Source organism: Myotis myotis, unplaced genomic scaffold, assembly GCF_014108235.1.
Source record: "Myotis myotis isolate mMyoMyo1 unplaced genomic scaffold, mMyoMyo1.p scaffold_m19_p_4, whole genome shotgun sequence".
Lineage (NCBI taxonomy): Eukaryota > Metazoa > Chordata > Mammalia > Chiroptera > Vespertilionidae > Myotis > Myotis myotis.
Genome location: NW_023416346.1, coordinates 63,452,511 through 63,465,847, shown reverse-complemented (window position 1 = coordinate 63,465,847; position 13,337 = coordinate 63,452,511). Strand labels below are relative to the sequence as shown.

The 13,337-nt window shown below is 39.7% G+C and overlaps 1 long non-coding RNA gene across 1 annotated transcript; it reads right to left on the bottom strand.

Annotated features, from left to right (window-relative positions):
- Window positions 1–8,396: 8,396 nt before the first annotated feature.
- LOC118654572 lies at window positions 8,397–12,865 on the bottom strand. Its single transcript, XR_004967009.1, has 3 exons — window positions 12,787–12,865; window positions 11,086–11,163; window positions 8,397–8,557 (listed from the first exon to the last, which is right to left on the bottom strand). It is a non-coding gene; the product is annotated as an uncharacterized LOC118654572 (long non-coding RNA).
- Window positions 12,866–13,337: the final 472 nt, after the last annotated feature.

Genomic DNA, 13,337 nt, shown 5'->3' with positions numbered 1-13,337 from the left:
TTAATCAATTCTGTCAGTTCTCTCCAAGCCAACAAATAAATAAACAATCCTGTGTCAGACACAGCCCAGAAAGAAGGTGAGGCCATAGAAGATGAAGAGCATTTTGACTTGTGGGTGTGGTGCTGGTGTGTGGATGTCTATGCGACAGAGGGAAGCGTGAGTAAGAAATAAAGAAGCTCTATCCCTTGGAGCAGGCGTTGGCCGCAGCTTGTGCAGCCAGGGCCAAGATTGAGGCTTGACACCTTCCCAGCAAGGAGGAGGAGCCGCTGAAAGAGCTGGATGACCTGAAGGTGGAGCTGTCCCAGTTGCGTGTCACCAAAGTGATAGGAGACATGCTGTCTGAGTTGTCTGAGACCCGAGTTCTTTGCAGATCCATTGCTCATGTTCTCGCTGTTATTTAACCAGCCTCAGGGACTTCTTCTAGGGCAAGAAATGCAAGTCCTTGCATCTGTGGCCCAAGAAAATGTGTGGCATGTGCCCCCAGCTCAACCAGCACCAGAAGCTGAAGACCGAGAAGCAGCGAGGGCAGGGATGGCTGTACCTGCTGCAGAAGTTTGCGGTTAAGGCCTGAGCATCATGGTGTCGATAAAACACAAACAAACGGGCCAAAAAAGGGAAATGGCACAGAAAACTCTATTGTAGTTTTATTTATTGCAGTTCTCTTTCCACATGCTGCCCAATCCACTGTTCCCTTGACCAGCGGCTCCTCGTTTCTCTGTCCATCAGCGCGATGGAAGGACAGGGATCCAGACGTGGTATTCTAATGGAGCATCCAACCAAGACAGTGCCTGCTTTCCAGCTGGAGGAAAGTTTTAGATTCCTGCTGTACATGGAAAGAAAGTGACTATTTCCCATTTATGTAATAGGTTATGTAAATCTTCTTAATGAAACAAAGTACCAGTTGAATACTGGTGACAGTATTCCTTTAAAAATGTTCCTGTGGAGTCACAAAGGACAGGATAATTAAAACTCCTCGCAGAGTTTAGTTCTTTGACCTCTCATTAGTTTCAGTATTCTAAATGGCCACTTGTTAGCAGCCTAATTTGATTATTAGCCCCTCTGAGCTGGCAGCACGCATTCTGAAGAGTGGACTCTGCGTGACTCGGAACCCAGGCTGCTGCCGCACACGTGAGGTGGAGGATGGAGGAGCAAATTGCCTTGCTCCTGTGTGTTCATGAGTTAGTTGCACTAAAGCGGTTAAACAAAGGGAAAGCAGCCCTTTCCAGCATCCATGGCTGAGTCTGATAAAAGAAACTCAGTGTGTGCTATGACTAGTTCATTCTGTAAACAGCTTTATGAGGTGTCATGGAGGGAGGAGGAGAAAGAGGGAATTTTGGGCCTCACAGTTTTATCATTAAAAAACATTGGTATGTCATATCATCCTTTGTCACCCCGCATAGTGAAATAAAACCTGACTTACTTCCTCAAGATATTTCAACAAACGATTGCAGAAACTTAGAGCTGGGGACTATAGCACACTAATTCTCTGTCTCTCTGGTTAAGGTACCCTGGTTTTAGCTTTTTAATTAATTCCTCCATATTTCTACAAGGAGGCTTAGAAAGTGTAATCAGGCTCCTTGCCAAAGCCAATGTCTGTAAAGCAACCTAACTTCTATTTTTTTAAGTGAGCAAGCTAAGTCAGAGAGTTGTGGGAAAGCAGAGAAATCTCTATATATAATAGCCTAAGAGGCCAAATGACCAAACGACTGGTCAGCCAGTTGCTATGACACTCACTGACCACCAGGGGCTGATGCTCAATGCAGGAGCTGTTCCCCGGTGGTCAGTGTGCTCCCATAGCCAACCTCCCTGGGCCCCAATCAGGGCGCGGGAGAGGGGGCGCTGGCCAGCCAACCTCCCACAGTCCCTCCTCCCCCAACCTGTGCATGAATTTGTGCACTGGGCCTCTAGTAAAATAATAAGCATATGGAAATTAAACACCCCCACTCTCGCTTGCCAACTGTATGTCATTGAAAAATCTGGTCCCACACCATTACACTCCAGAAGATCATTTGAGGCAAGCATAATCTTCAGCTGTCCCACGTTTGAGATCATGAAAGAGGCATAGTTGAAGTTAGAATTTAAGTTTGAAAAATGTAGAACATCCTATATAATAAAGAGGTGATATGCAAATTAACCCTCACACCCTCACAAGATGGCTGCCTATGACCAGGCCAGCAGGGGGGTTAGTGAGGGACGACCAAATGACTGAACAAGTAGGCTGCATGGTGCAACCAAGCCAGCAGGGTGGTTAGTGAGGGACAACCAAATGACTGAACAGCAGGCTGCATGGGGTGACCAGGCCGGCAGGGGGGCAGTTGGGGGTGACCAGGCAGGCAGGGGGGTGCAGTTGAGGTCGATTAGGCTGGCAGGGGAAGGTGGTTAGAGGTGACCAGGTTGGCGGGGGGGGGGCGGGGGCAGATAGGGGGAGATTAGGCTGGCAGGGGTGGCAATGAGGGGTGATCAGGCCAGCAGGGGGGGCAGTTAGTGGCAACCAGTCAGGCAGGCAGATGAGCAATTAGGAGCCAGCAGTCCAGGATTGTGAGAGGGATGTCTGACTGCTGATTTAGGCCCAATCCCCAGGATCAGGCCTAAACCAGCAGTCAGACATCCTCCCTGGGTCCCGGATTGGAGAGGGTACAGGCTGGGCTGAGGGACTCCCCCCGCCCCACCCCCATGCATGCATTTAATGCACGGGGCCTCTAGTATTATAATAACAACAGTACAGTAGATTCTCTCTTAGTGAACTTCTACTTAATCAGCTTGCTAGATAAATGGACACTTGGTAAGACCCAGTGACCAATGGCCATGATATACTAACTGCTTGTGGTCATGAGTAAGGTTGGAAGCAGGGTGGTTAGAAGTGTCTAATTTTCCCAGGTACTTCTGCTTTAACCATTTGAGTTGTATGCTTACTGAAAATTAGTTGAGTTTATTCCAAATTTATGCCAGTTGTACATAATGTAATTATATGATTTAATTAAATATTATATAAACTGATGAAATATACATGCAAAGTGAGTAGTTGCTGCAGTGAAATTCAGGCTGAATGCTTTTGGGAGACTCAGGAAAGGCAGGGTGCTAAAAAAGTCTGTCAAATTAGGTGGTGGTGAGAAAAAGTACAAGATGAGGGAAATTGTAATAATTAAGTTTCTACATTCCAATTGCTTCATATGTTTTGTTTTTTACTTAATTTTATGGAAAATTTCAACACATCTAAAATTAGAGAGTCTAGTATAATTAACATGATACTCTCATCACCCAGCTTCAACAATTTTCTGTACATGTTCCAGCTATACCTCACTCACTCCCTGCCACATTATTTTGAAGCAAATCTCAAGTATCATATCATTTCCTCTCATAGGTCTTTTTTAGTCCTCATTCTACTTTAAAGGAACACACACTGGAAATTATTATGGATTTGACTTGTGCAAGCAAGATAGTACAAAAAAACAAAAGTTAACCCATACCTAATGAAAAGGTTGGGGGTAGAAAAAAAAATCATGAAATCCATGTATTTTGTGATAAAAAATATTTGTTAAAATATCTAAGGTATACAATATATTTTAATGATTGGTTATTTCAATCACTTTGACTAATCAATGAACTACTGAGTCTTAGATATTGGATTAGAGAGTTCTTAGTATAAAAATGATGTAATATAATCTGCATGCTGAGAATGATTACCTGCCAAGGTTAGCATAAGCCAATATGTGCGTAATGCCATCTTTTCTAAGTTTATTTCATTTGAAAAAGGAAAACTCATGGTTTTCAGGTTTGTTTTATCTGAAAACTCATAGCTTTGAGAGCAGCAAAGATGATATTTTGAGTTGTTAGCCCAACTCCAATTTCTTCTGTTAGTATAGCCAACCCTTTTCACATGGATGGAGTACTTCAGTGACTTTGTGCTCCACACCCAGCCCCAGACACACCCCAAGATGCCAACTCATTGCCTAACCACTGCTCTTTCTCAAGAATTTGAAATATGCATAGATCTAGTTAGAAAATAGACAGAGGATGGACCTGAATGGCTGCTTTAGCCAAATTGGGCCATATAAAAGCAGAGAAAGCGAGTTGAGAAAGAGAGGAGGCAGAGATGAAAGAGGCTTTTTTAAAAAATAGACAATGAACAATCATGGTTTCTCATTTAAAAGGTAAATTTCCAGTTTCTAGGGTCCTGACTGGGCTTTGTTGGCTGCCCTTGGATTTCTATGAGATTGTTGCAGCCTTATATTAAATTCCTTTCTGTTTAAGCTTGCTTCAGTGGGTTTGTGTTCCTTGAAACCAGTAATCATCACTGACTGGGAAACAGGATAACTTTGATATACAGGGTGCAAGTAGAGAATCAAGAGGCACAGACAATAAAACACCTCATAGTTTAAACCAAATGTAGCATCAGACTAGGGTTTCTCATGGCAAGCCCCTATGCATGCATGTATATGTGTATGTGCCCTGTGTGTAGGGACATGCATGTATGACTTTAATATCCACTAGTACCCATGCTAGCTATAAAGCACCCATAGCTGTGCCAGCTTAAGATACTTGATTCACATATAATTGTTAGGTCACCGAAGGAGGAACACACGAGGCCGTAGTGGTGAGGAATTACAAATTTATTCGATCATCCGCACACCAGGTGGCTGAGCCTGGATGGCTCCAGCACCCAGTGACAGGAGTCAGGGGATTTTAAAAGACTTTTGGTGGGCTTTTCTTGGGGGCGGAGACTTCTTTATGCATACCCGGAGGGGAGATAATGGAATGTGGTCACCGCAAGTGAAATGTGGTCTTCAGCAAAGGGAATGTCCATAGTGAAATGATCTGAAAAGCCAGTTCCTGGGGATGGGGTACCAATTCAATTGATCAATCAAACCTAACAATAATCTTATACAGGAAGAAGTAATTATCTAGTGGTAAAGCCAGACCTATGGAATGGGCAAGGTTACATTATTTTATTTATGTTTTTACCACTATGCTCCTCCATTGTTTTAAAGTTGCTTATGAGCCCGAAAAAGAGCATTTTCTGTTTTTATTATATTCTCCATGAACGTATTACAGGTTGGCATTAGAATATAATGCTTTCACAAATATTCATATTCAACTATTGTAAATATCCAACATGACAAGCATTTTTGATGAATGATCTTAGTCAGCAGTTCTCAGCCTGTGGGTCGCGACCCCTTTGGAGGTCGAACTAGGGTTGCCTAACACCATCCTGCATATCAGATACTTACATTATGATTTATAACAGCAGCAACATTACAGTTATGAAGTAGCAACGACAATAATTTTATGGTTGGGTCACAACATGAGGAACGGTATTTAAAGGGCCAGAAGGTTGAGAACCACTGATCTTAGTGAATTCTTTCTGTGAATTGTTAAGCATATTGCCCAAAGTTGCACAGTTAGTGAATGGCAGAATGAGTAATTCTTTCCGTGGCAAGAAAGGGTGTTTCTTGCCATAGAAAAATGTTTCTCCTCCAACTGTTAGTTCAGGAGGCTTGAGTATGAAAGCAGAATGGAGCATATAGCTTTAAATGAGGCTAAGGGTGGCATTCTTCAATGATGAAGAAATACTTAGTAGCATTACAGATGAAATTCCTTTAATTTTAGCACTCTGTTACTTCACCACTTGGGCTATTAAATTGGAATATTGCTATTGAGCAAAGTATGCTTTGTAAAAAACAGAAGGGAGGTGATCTCGGCCCTGTGCGCAAATGGGAAAAGCACACCTTGGTTCATAGGTTTAGGTCCTAAGTAAATTTGAATCACCCCTGATTTTACCTTAGCTTTTTTTTTTAATTTATCACTAGTACCTACAATATCCACTCTGCTTTGCTCATGAAATGCCCTGAGTGGGAATGTCAGGGATTATTTTGTATCGTGACTACAAATGATGAGGTCTGCAGTGGAGGAAAATCTGGAACAGTGTTCAAGAAGGCTGGTTGGAACATTTTTGCAAGCAGCTCTACCCACGCATATATAGATCCAGTACTGGTCGTGTAGGTCTTTGCTTTTCTATGTACCTTCCTAGAGGAAATCACTTCCCTTACCTGGGTCCCAGTTTACCCATTTATAAATTGAGCAACTTTATCTGAAGTATCTCTATAAATCTCTCCTAACTTGATAATTTTGCTTTCCATGAAATACACTTTCTAACAGAAGTGGCTCACAAAACAGAATTATCTTGTTCTTTTGCCTTTTAGAATGTCACTTAATTGGATGTTAATGTATTTCGTAGAAGCTAGTGAATGTAATAGTTGATGGATACTAGCCTAGTGTGTACTGACATGTTATGTGGCTTCCCCTGGACATGACTCTTCCATATAACACATCTGGCCCAGAAGTTAAACCTGTTCATTTGCTTATTATCAGGGTTCCGCATACACATGTCTGCCAACATTTCTAGCCCTTGGGAAAAAAAGAATTGTAGAGAAGCTTGGCATTTCACCTTTCTGTTTGTTCTTGACAGGTTTGCCTTGGAATTTCATGAGCATTGTATGATCTTTATTGAATGACTAACATGCATTTGTTTTTGGAGTATAACAGAGAACTATTATTCTTTAAAAAAAATAAAATTGAGCGCTAGCTGGTTTGGCTCAGTGGATAGAGTGTTGGCCTGCGGACTGAAGGGTCCTGGGTTTGATTCCAGTCAAGGGCACATGCCAGGTTGTGGGCTCTATCTCCATTGTGGGGCATGCAGGAGGCAGCTGATTAATGATTTTCTCTCATTATTGATGTTTTTATCTCTCTCTCCTTCTCCCTTCTTCTCTGAAACCAATAAAAAAATTTTTTAAAAATATAGTTTTCAATATATAAGGCTGTCATTCATTCAAAGATATTAAAAGTGTTCAAAACAGAGAAGAATTATTTGTCACAAAATGAAGCAACTTCTCGCCAATTCCACATGGCCAACTCCTAGGTTCCTTTAGGAAATACACAGCCAGCTCTCCCTCAACCCCACCTTACTCATCCAGTGCATCCCCATGCACTCATCCACTGTAGCTGTGCTCACTCAGTCTATTTTCTCTGTCCTCATAAGTCTACTTTCAGTGTTAACAGCGGAACTGAAGGAGAGGTTGTGCAGAGTCATTCAGATGTGCACATTTCTTCTTGGAGCTTTTACACAACAATGGTTCATTTTCTGAGTCCTGGGAGGAGTCAAAGCAATATGTTTTATTATCATAGTAACTTTATGTTTAGGGATAAAACTTTTGGTTTCTGTAACATTCAAATTGATGTTCCTATTTCTGAAGCATTTTCCTTCTTTGTTTTTACATAAATTGTCTTCTCTCATACCAGTTTTTCTTTCTTTCTTCTTTAAAAATATGTATTTATTGATTTCAGAGAGAGGAAGTGAGGGGGAGAGATAGATAGAAACATCAACAAGAGAGAACATCAATTGATCGGCTGCCTTCTGCATGCCCCCCCTGAGGAGCAAGCAACCCAGGCATGTGTCCTGACTAAGAATTGAACCAGTGACCTCCTGATGCATGGGATGATGCTCAACCAACTGAGCCACACTGGCTAGGCACACCAGTTTTTCTTGAGTAAACCCTTGATGTAACTTCCATGCTGTCATATATCTTGTCTAACAGTACATATTCCATTATTCTATTACATGACATCAGAAGATGATATGGCTAAACCCAGTGCTACTCATATTCTGGAAAAAGGGTTCATCTTTCTAACTGGCTGCTGAAGCCAAACTAGCAATGGAAAAGTGGTTCTGACTTCATTCAGGCCTGGCTTTCTTGCCTTGAACAGTTTTCTTAGACATTTCTGTGCTGTAATTTTTTTCCTTATAGTAGAAAGCAGCTAATAAATAATGTTTTACTGTTTACTGCTCAGGCCATGGCCTATCCTTACTTTTTAAGATGAGTGTTTTGAATAGGGAGTACTCTGGTTTATTTGCCATATATATTGAAAAATTATTAAGAAATTGCAACCTACGAATCCTGTGGGGGATGGTGACATTTGAGACATGTATGGATGTGCTTTAGGTTACATTTCTGACATTTTGATCCACATTTTTATTTTAGTTATTGAGAACTTTAATATGTTTTGAAAGGGCCAGAGAGTCACCTGTGACTTCAAAATTATTTCTGTCTTTTCCAGCTTATATTACATTCTAGACAATAGTAGAAATGATAGTGGAGGAAATAGCAGAGTAAAAGAATAGGTTACCTTCTCTACTTCTGTTATTTAGGAGTCAATGGAACAACCTAATATATTTTTATGAAGAGTTTATAAAGTGCAGACTATCAACAACTGTCAAGAGTATACAGAGTATATTAGAAACACTACATATTAGCAAAAATACATAGAAATATATCCTGAGGAGAAAAGTTGCCTTTCAAACACAGATTGTTAAAGAGACCTGAGGCTTTACTCACCTGGAATGGAGTAGTCACTGACCAGTTGTTGGACTGAATTGACCAGTTATTTCCATCAGTATAATTCGACAGACACCTGCCTTTTCTATCGAGTTCGGATGAACACCTCTGTACGGTATTTCGAACATCTGAAGGGTGACCACACTGTGCCCTGCTCACAATTTTTGCTGTAAGCAAAATACAATGTTCATTAATCACAGCAGTGCAGACCAAGCCTTCAGTGTGTCTGAATGGAGCCAGCAGAATAGGCACTTCTGGAAACAACTTTGCATGAAACAAAATGTTTGAGGTTTTTGTCTTCTTCCCATGTGAAACGACCTTAGCATTCTAATACCAACTTGGGCATGAATCAAGCTTCCACCCTAGCACATTCCTTGTAACTCACATATGAAGTCCCTTGACTCTTTAGTGCTGCATCATTGTGGCAAGCAGTTCTCTGCTACTTCCTGGTGTGTATGGAACTACTTGCTCAACTCAAGTGCGAGAGCTGATTTGATGGCTCCTATAGGCCCTGGGACCCCTTGGCAAGAAGAGTGTAGACAAAACCTCAATAGGAAGTATGAGAACTGAGTGGCCAGCCCAGGCATACGGATGGTTCAGGGAGGGAAACTCTGAGATTTTCCTTTTCCTCACGTACTCATTTGGTAATGGTCTCTGGTCTGAATCCATCGTTCTGATCAATCAGACCAGAAGGGAGTGCAGACTGAAGTACACCCCAGACCCCATAGTGGGTGGGGACAGTATTAATATATATTCACATACCCCAGGTCCTTCCCACAAACCATGAAATTGAGATTGTGAATGTAGATGTTTCTTTTACAGAGCTTTTTCTCCGCCTGTGGTCGCAGTCTCCTTTCTAAACCATTCTGACCTCAACTTTCAGTCAAACTGATCAGCTATTGTTCTGCTCAGTGACAGGGACAGATTTTTCCATGTCTTTGCTGCTGTGGGACAGGATCTCAGTTAATTAGTTCTGTCCAAACTTACAACTGATGTGGTTCTGTAAGTTTTGTCTTTATGTGTATAGAAATAGCCAATATCTAGCTTCTTTGTGTTATCTATTAGATCACAAGCTTCTAGGCTTTACAAAATTTGTCCTTTATTTGGATCATGGACTGTACCTCTTTTATGATTCTAACTGAACTTGTTATTGGTTGTGTGTCACAACAAATATAATACTAGCATGTGTATTAGCACAAGCTACTAAGTTTGGGGTAATTTGTTACAGCAGCAGAACATTAATGCACCTTCTAATGCTCATACCAGGCAGTTAAAGTGCCCTGCAATAGCTTTGGTGCTTTTGAGGAGTTTCACTTTGCTATCTACTAGTTAATTCAGGCTGGACCTTGTGCTTTCTGACTCTAGCAGTTTTACTTCTAGTCAAGAAACTTAGAGGTCACATTTCTTATCATTTTGAATTCATATCACATTGCACATGCTCATGAATTTTTGCATATTATCCTGTGGATACTTAGTCCCATTTTACAGATGACTGACTTTAAACACTGTTGTTAGGAATTAGAACCACAGCCCTAATTTCCCCAGCTTTCTACTTAATATTCCTAGTCATAAAACTCTGAAGATACACTAAAGAAAACTACTGTGAACAAAGATTTTGGTGGAAAATTTACTAAAAGATTGAAGATGCAAAAAATATTTTTAGAGGCATTGCAGGTGCATAAGGTGCTGTGTATATCTTATGTTTACCAATTACATTTCATTTTCTCTTTGGTAGTTAATCCTGCTTGTCTCATAAATGGCATAAAATGTGAAGAGAAGATAAAAAATTAGAGAGCATTATGATTTTAATGAGAACAAGACTCAGTAGATAAAATGATAGATTTTTTTGTTTCAGTATCAGATATATTTACACAAGCATTGATTTATAAGTCAGTTGTGCTACAAATCTACAAGTCCGAAAATAGCGAGTCAGCAGCCTGGAAGCTGTCGCCCTATCTTGCCATATCCCGGGAATAAAGATTCAGCAGTCATAATCTAACTGATGAAATTGTTGCTGCTCAAGGCGAAATACAATTCAGTTTCACACTCTCATAGGAAGATGGGTTCAGTGGAGCTAATAGGAAGGAAAAAAATGTATTTGTCAGTAACTGAAAGAGATAGGTCTCAACAGTACAAAGGAAAGATCTGGAGGGTAAATGAGATTTGTTCCCTATGTTGTCACTCTCTGGAGCAATACCATGATTACTTGGCGAATTTCAGACACAGAAGCAAAATGGCCCTAATATGCACAAGCTAGGATTTCTTGCAACTGATTGGTAAGAATTTACTACTCTTGAAAGCAGTTGGTCAAATTCCTTTCAGGAATATGTAATCTTATAGACAAGCTCCACCCTAAAGGATGGTCAGATTAATTAGAAAGACAAGTACAGGAATAAGTCCAACACTTACTACCAGGTGTATCTGCAGAGAGCCTATATGCTCTCGAACCTATCACCTCCATCATCTTCATGGGAAAGCTGAAGTTAGGGAGTTAGACTTATGTGACCAGTCCACTGCTATGCTTGCTCTTCTACAGGGAAAGTGTTAATAGAGGTTATCCGTGATTTTAACTGAGGGAAAAAAGTTAACATGATATACAAATTGTGTGTGTGTGTGTGTGTGTGTCTGTGTGTGTGTACACATGCAGGAAAAACATGCTGTGGTTTACATCCTTTGACTGAGTAGGAATTTTTACCTTAGCTTTTAAAGGTTGCTTCAGAGTGGGTTGCTATGTTTTCAGTGTTCCATATATTTCACATCATCATTCTTTTCACTGCAAAGAAAATGAACACATTTGAGTAAAAAGCATTTCCCAGTAAATGATTTTCCAGGGCAAGAAAGTTTTAAAGATATTCTATTTATCATTTGAAATTAGGTTGACTATCAGCACCAGTCAAAAAAAGTTTGTGTTTTGAAATAATGTCAAACTTACAGGAAAGTTGCAAGGACAATGTAAGAAGACTTCTTATTGCTCTTTACCCAGTTTCATCCTTCACTAATATTTAATGATTTGCCACATTTGTTTTATTATTATGTCTCTGTCTTTCTAGTTATATATGTACCTTATACACACACACACACACACACACACACACACACACACACACTTATTTAAAACATTTTTTCTGAACTATTTGAGAATATGCCTCACAAGCCCTTCACTATTCTGTGTGTCTTTCCTAAAAACAGGAAATTCTTTTACAGAAGCACAATGCAGTTATCAAATTCAGGAAATTTAATATTGATAAAATCTTTTCTCTAAAACCTATGGTCCATATTCTACTTTTGTCTGTTGGCTCATTTATGTCCATTTACAACATTTCCCCCTCTTACACAGAAGTTAATCCAATCTCGTGTATTACATTTAGTTGTCAGGTCTCTTTAGTCTTTAATCTGGAACAGTTCCTGAGCCTTACTTTGTTTTCATGATATTGGCATTTCTTTTTAAAGAATGCAGTTCCGTTTTTTATACAATGCCCTTCAATTTAAGTTTCTCTGATGTTTCCTTATGATTAGATTCAAGTGAGACCTCTTTATAAGCTACGTGGGTGATATTGAATCTGTTTCAGGGAAACACATCCAAAGCACACATTTCTCATCTGCCCTTCACTGATGAGGTTAATTTTGATCAACTGGTCAATGTATCATCTGTTTTCTCCACTGTATAGTTACTGCTTTCTTCTTGCAATTAATTAGGAAACTGGGAAGATATTTTAAGTCCATGCAAATATCCTCATCCAAATATTCTCAGCCATCCCCCTACCTCACATTTAGTATAAGTTGATGATTCTTGCCTTAACCAATCTTTACTGTGATGGTTACAAAATGGTGCTAGTCTAAATCCATCATTCTCTCCATATTTATTAGTTGGCATTCTATCTAACTGTTCTCTCTGTCTTTCTCTGTCTGTTTGGATGGCTCTATTATCACTATAAACTAACAGATTCTTATTTTATTCAATGAGTTATAATTTATTATTTCCCTTATTTATTTTGATGCTCAAATTGTTTCAGATTTGCTCATAGGTGGGAGTTCCTTTCTAGTTTCTTGTTTCAAAACCTTGCCCATTGTTGTTATTTTATAACTTCCTTACTTTAAAACAAGATACTCCAGGCTCATGTTGTATCATTCCTCCCCTAGCCCTGGCATCAGCCATTTCTGTAGGAAGTAATCGTTCCTTTTAATGGGGAATGGTTTTTAGAAACCAAGATCTAGACACTAAATATGTTCATTGCTAATGTGATATTATTGCTCAGGCATCATATTGATACCTCCAATCCTTAATTTTATTTCCCTTCTTCTGTGATAAGAACTCCATACAACATCAACACATCCACTTACTTGCTCAATCCTGAAGTGCATATAAATGATTTTTTACTACAATAAATAAACATACCAAGTGAGAATTCCAGGCAAATTTTGATTCCACATTTCAGGTCTAGGTATTCTCACAAGAACTCTGAAAATGGCTGGGAGGAAAGAATAGAGCCTAAATTATCACTTATGTTAGGACAATATCAAGCCTTTCATCTCTGCTTTATTAAAGTATCAGGCCCATGGGGAAAGTAGTCACTGATGTGCCACTTAGTGGTATTTCACGCCAGTCCTTTAATTAATAAAAGTTTCATTGTACACTTAAAAATCTGTTAAGAGGTTAGATGTCTTGTTAAGTGTTCTTACCACAATAAAATAAAATTTTGAAAATCCTCATATAGCAAAGAAACTTTGGAATATGTTGTACTTCTCAAGCACCACTTGGATCTCCATTTTAAATGCAAAATATTGCAATAAATAAATGCAAAGTAAAACAACAAAAGAAAGCAGACCCCCCCCAAAAAAACCCCCAACAATTTATGGGCTCTACTGCAAGAATATTCGACTTTTGCATAAAATTCAGAGAGGTTTTAGAACAGTGATGGTGAACCTTTTGAGCTCGGTGTGTCAGCA